The sequence below is a fragment of the Neophocaena asiaeorientalis genome, unplaced genomic scaffold (genome assembly GCF_003031525.2).
Source record: "Neophocaena asiaeorientalis asiaeorientalis breed wild unplaced genomic scaffold, Neophocaena_asiaeorientalis_V1.1 scaffold594, whole genome shotgun sequence".
Taxonomy (NCBI): Eukaryota; Metazoa; Chordata; class Mammalia; order Artiodactyla; family Phocoenidae; genus Neophocaena; species Neophocaena asiaeorientalis.
Genome location: NW_020175066.1, coordinates 2878255 through 2884336, shown reverse-complemented (window position 1 = coordinate 2884336; position 6082 = coordinate 2878255).

The following is a 6082-nucleotide window of genomic DNA, read 5'->3' as shown; positions in this document are numbered from 1 at the left end:
TATGCATGTGTGTTAGCATTCAAGCGAAATAAACACAAATGAGCATGATAGAAAACTGAGGAAGTATTCAAGATGCTAAAACTGGAAGAAAACAAATTAACTCAGGAAGCAGGTAAAACATAAGCACAGCAGACAGCATGCTGGGTCTTTAGTATTGGTGAGTTTGAGAGAAATATCTATTCCATTCACAGTGTAAACCGAACCTTGTAATAGACATCAAAATATTAGCATATCCAAAACTTTGATTCATCACTCTAGGTTTTACGTTACTTTCACCCATCTTTTGCTAAGCTTACATGTTTTGCTAGGCAGTAATAATGATCATTAATAATACCTCTTCCTGAAATTCTTCCAAGGTTTATTTGAAACCAGCAGTCTCTGCTATACACCAATTCCCTTATGAATTGGTAGAAATGCAAATATAGTACCACTAATAATAACACATGCGCACACACTTTCTCTTCTAGTCCATATGAGAGATAAATAATTAAGCTACAATCTTTGATTTCAAGATGGTTATAATGCAGTTTGGGACAATGTTGTTTAGGATTAGGTTACTTTATGAGTGAGAGAAAACTCAAAATATAGCAGCTTAAACAAGGGTATGTGTTTCCTAGTACTGCTGTACAACATTGTCACAAACTTCATGACTGTAAACAATGGAATTTTATTCTCTCACAGTTCTGAAGGCCAGAGGTCCAAAATCCAGGTGTTGGCAGAGCCATGCTCTTTCTAAAGGCTCTAACAGAGATTCCTTTCCTACCTCTTCCAACTTGTGGTGGCCTCCAGCATTCCTTGCAGCTAGATCATTCCAATTTTCTGCCTGTCTTCACCTCCCCTTCTCTTCCATGTCTCTGAGCCTTCTCTTCCATGGTCTGTGTGTCTCTCCTCTGTGTGTTTGCAATGAGAACACTTATAGTTGAATTTAGAGCCCGCCTGGACCATTTGAGATGATCTCATCTCTAATTATATTTGCAAAGACTCTTTCTCCAAATAAGGTTACATTCACAGGTTCCAGGGATAAGGCTGTGGACCTATCTTTTGCGGGGTCATAATTCAACCCACTACAACCAGATTGAAGTTTATTTCTCTCTTGTAAAATCTAGGCAAAGAGTTAAAGGCTGATATGACTCTCCACAGTGTGTTAGCAACCCAGGCTCTTGCTATTCAGTTTCCCTGCTAGAAGCAGCTGCCTTATAATCCAAGATGGTAGCTCAAGCCACCACATCTGATGTGGAGCCAGTAGAAGGAGAATTAGGGTTCATGAGTTTTCCAAGTGAGTTACTGAACCGCTGCCCCGATGACCTTATTATGTAATTATAAACTCTATGTTTTAGTAATTGATAAATTAAACTAGCTTTTCTGAAACATATGTTTATTAAAGGATATTGAGCCATGTAGAGCAACATATCATAGAGGACTGTGATAGAGTCCAGAAGACGGGTGATCGCTACAGCTTAGGTGGTCCAGAAAGAGCTGGTTCTTGATCATTTTAAGGATTGGTGAGATTTGTCAGTGTGGGGAAAATGCACTTCCAGATGACTTCAAGACTTGCTCGATCTTTCTTAACCATAAAATTCAACCACTTGGATTTTTGTAATTACTTGTTACCTGTAACTACTTAGACTGCTCATTAGGGACAAAAATATACCATTCTTAGAAGAATCCAAGGTTGCACCACTCACCTTTTAGGTTCTGCAATGCTGCTGATGGAGTTTAGCTAGGAAAGGAGAACCAGAAGAAACCTAAGATTTACCTAAGAAACAAAGCATAATCTGAGGGACAAAAAAAAAAACAAAAAACAAAGAGATCTGGAAAGTAAGAAAAGAGGTGAGGGTGTCAAAATTTTGAGGGGGGTAGAAAACAGTTTGGGGCAGCTGTTGTTATTTTTAAAAAATGCTGTCCACTTCCTGTTGGTAACACATCTGTTGCCACTTTAAGAGAATTCAGAGCAGATATACTATTATTGAAGGCTTTGGAGTAGCACTGTAAAGAGCGAGGCTTAAATCAGGACAAAATGGCATGGGGGAAATATTCGCACCTCTAAGATAAAAACAACAACAACAAAACTCAACAAACTCTACATAGTTCATATATCCATTATATTCACTCAAGACTATCTCAAATGTGGATAATTACTTTTACTCAAGGTAGACACCCTTGAGAACCTGGGTACTGAGCTAGCCACAGAAGCGTTCACTCCCTTAAAATCACAGAAAGATGGGTAAGACACAGAAGACACACATACAGCATTAGATATTGGTTGTTTACATGTTATTTTCAATAGTATTCTACTTCTATTGCTTTAAAACTATTGTGTACAGTTTGCAAATAACCATCAGGAGTACTTTTCCGTAAATTATTTTTCCCTGTGCTGAAAGGAGCACAAGCAATTCCCTACCAGAGGCAGAGGCACGAGGTGCTTACTTGCTACACAGCGCCATCTGGTGGCAAATGCTGCAAATTTCAGACACAGGGTCCCTGGGTTCCAGAGAGACTCCGAAAGTCGTATACCTTGAGGTATCCACCCAATGGAAAATGAGTAAATACACTGTCTTTAGGAACGTTTGTCAAAGTTGAAGATCAAGTTACTTATTCTCATTGATATATATAATATCTATAGTTAACAGATTCTCAATAAGAATGAACTGCTTTATGTACAAACTGATTCTTAATAGTAACAACTCTCAATCAGCATAACGCTGTCATTTTCAAAGTCCTATTCTTACGCGATGCACAAGAGGGGTATGAATATTATGCCTTTCTCACAAATATAAAATGAAACTCATGTAGGTTAGAGAAATTGCTCAAGCTCAAAAAGTTGAAAAAAATGGTGCTGCTGAAGCTCAAATAAAGACTCTGTCACTAATCTGTGTGTTGTCTTCATAATGATCCTGTTTCCCTCTGCTTAGAATGAAATGAAGCAGGTTCAGGTGAAGCTAGATTGAAAGTTTAGCTTTAACAGGAAGTGGTCTTCTGAATTAGGTGGCACTTTATAAAGCAGTAGTCTCTCCTGATAGCATCTGAAGAAAGGCTCAGGAAACCTTGGTGGATATGGCAGTGCATTCCTAAAGTTTGGTGCATGTTGTTTTTCTCTTGTTTTCTCTTCAGACCTTGTATTTACATATACACAACACCATCTCTTCGTGTTTTGCTCTGCTGCCCTGTCTTGAGATTTACTGTTTATAATCTTTTCATCAAAAGCACCACCTACTTCTCAGTAGACCTTCAGGTGGCCCTTCACTGCCTCCTAGTAGATATATTTCTTTCAGAGTTAATCAAAGGGTGATATTTAAAGTGGCATCTCTTAGTGGGCATCTAGATGACTTATGCCATTCATATCAATGAGAACTTTTCAACTCTAATATCTGTTCCAGTGATCTGTGGAGCACAGCCTTGAAATTTAATTATGGCGATGTTTCAGAGGCTGATGGAAGCTCTTGCAGCTTTAAACATCTTGCTTTAAAATCACTAGACAGTCCCAGGTTTCAGTGCTGTAAACGATTGGAGACCAGTCTACTTCATGTCTTACCTTCATTATGATCTGTAGGTATAAGCTTACATTTCTCAGATCCTGTCAGGAAGTTTTTTATCCTTTGGCTATGATATTTCATCTTGTGAAAAACTATTGAAATTTAAGGCTATTTTAAAAGAAGCCTGTGTAAGTCTATGGATATCATCCTGATTCTGGCAGTAAGTACTTTGGTCATTGCTATATAGTAGCCTTGGGCAATGAGTTCTGGAGCCATTCCAGGAGCAAAACTGAGACTTATCAATGTTGTATTCATCTAAAATAACCTCCTGGGAAAAATAGTAAATATGCATTTTATAATGCCTAATCTTTATTGGTTCATCAAAACCATTTAAAATTTTATTTCAGAATGTATTTCAAAATGCAGAACATTTTCTTTCCTACAGTTATCAGACCACTGAAAACCTCAAATTTCCTTTTTTCTTTAAGCCATTTATTATCAACAGCAATAAGGATTTTGTAGTTAGAACTTAGGTAGCAATTTTGGGATGATATATTAGCCCTTCTTCGACTATGTTTGCTCTAGAGAGCTGATTAATATAAATGTCAGTTTATTTGTAAACTAGGAGTATGTAACACAGAAAAGAAGACAGGGAAAAGAACTGATACTTCCATTTCCAGAGCCTCCTTTTAGATCCTAAATGACTTTATTGGGCCAATAAACATTAGAATTAATATTGCCTAAAATGACAGAAAACACAGTGGCATCAATCTCTTTTCAAGGTTAAGAAGTTGCTTATTCTGTTTCAAGAGCTCAGCATACAAATACAGTTTACAAGGCATTTTAAACTGATCACTAAAACATGTATATCTGCAACTGTTAAATCAAAAGGGAGCCTGTGGTGTTGATCAAGCCCAATAATCACTCTTTAATATCACTGGGGAGATAGCAGCATGATGAAAAGGATAAGGATGGTATAAATCAACTGAAGAAATTCTGAGCCAAAGACCTTCATTTTTAAAAGGCAGAGATTAAAATCACCAAGCTAATAAGATCTGCTCAAGGACCTAGAAATGTCAGCCAAAAATATGGAAAATGTATCCCCCAAGAGGCAGCTTTACCCAGGTCGGTTTATAAATAATAGTTATCTGCTGAAAACAGACCATTAAGCTTGCTGTTTAGCTTAAAGGTAGTATTTAGTTAGAATTCTCTATACGGAATATCTTACTCATATATTAATATTCATATCTAGTAGATAGGAAAATAAATAAACATTGCAAATGGATTTTGCATGAGTTTCGTAGCTGTTTCCTAACATCTGGCATTCACTTCTCTGCTCTCAATAATACTACTTTGCAAATATCTTCCCCAACCCAAGACCCTCAATAGGTCCTCTTTGTCCATGGGGTACCTCAGATATTGATATTACCTAAGATAATATCAATACCTGAGATATCGATATTATCTATTGACTGGGCAGTCATTCCCAATAGATTGGAGGTTAAAGAACAAAATAGTATATTAGTAATTTTTATGTCTCCAGGGCCTAGAGATTTTTATGTCTGTCAGGCTTTTATGTCTGTCATAAATTTTTATGTCTGTCAGGTTCCTGACAAAAAGCAAGTGCTCAATACTAATTGCTGAACTTTATTTAATTCTCTCATTATAAATGTCTCAACATAAACATATCTTGAACCCAGATGATCAGCTGACATCCCCAGACACTGAAATTCCCCTCCTTTGTACTTTAGCTTATACTCTGTGTCCTTCTAGGAGGTTCTGATTCTTCTTTACTTTTTCACTCTTTCCTTTTTTTATAGGATATAGTCTATGAGACATTGTTTCCCAGAAAACACAAATTTTCTCTCCTTTCCCTTCCTGAGGCATTTACTATTTCCCCCAATTCTCCTAGCTCTTATTAGTACATGTTATCTTGTATCATTAGTTATGTTTTTAATTCACAATCACAATTCCTAATCAAGGTTGAGTCTTTTCAAGAACAGGAGTCATATCATGGATTTTGTCACATAGCAGTTACCCAAAGCATTGCATTAAGACACCCCACTGCTCAGTAAATTTGAGTTTAAAGAACGCTGGTTCAAAGCTAGTCTAATGATACGATAGCATAATAAAAATGAAGCCCAGTGTCAACAACACAAGTGTAAACTATGAACAGTGTCGGTGATAAATTGTGTGAAAGTTCAAGCTGAAACATGTAATGCACCGTGATTTGATACAATTAATTTTTAAAGATGATTTGAACCATTAATTAATTTTTTTTTTTTTGCAGTACTGAGGCCTCTCACTGCTGTGGCCTCTCCCGTTGCGGAGCACAGGCTCCGGACGCGCAGGCTCAGTGGCCATGGCTCACGGGCGCAGCCGCTCCGCGGCATGTGGGATCTTCCCGGACCGGCGCACGAACCTGTGTCCCCTGCATCGGCAGGCGGACTCTCAACCACTGCGCCACCAGGGAAGCCCTGAATTAATTTTTAAAGATTATTTGAAAAAGTTGTGTAAAACTCCTACTCATCATTCAAGAGGTAGGGAAAAAACACCACTTTCTCCAGGAATACTTTCCTTATCCAGTCCCCTCCCCTCCCCAGCCAAAC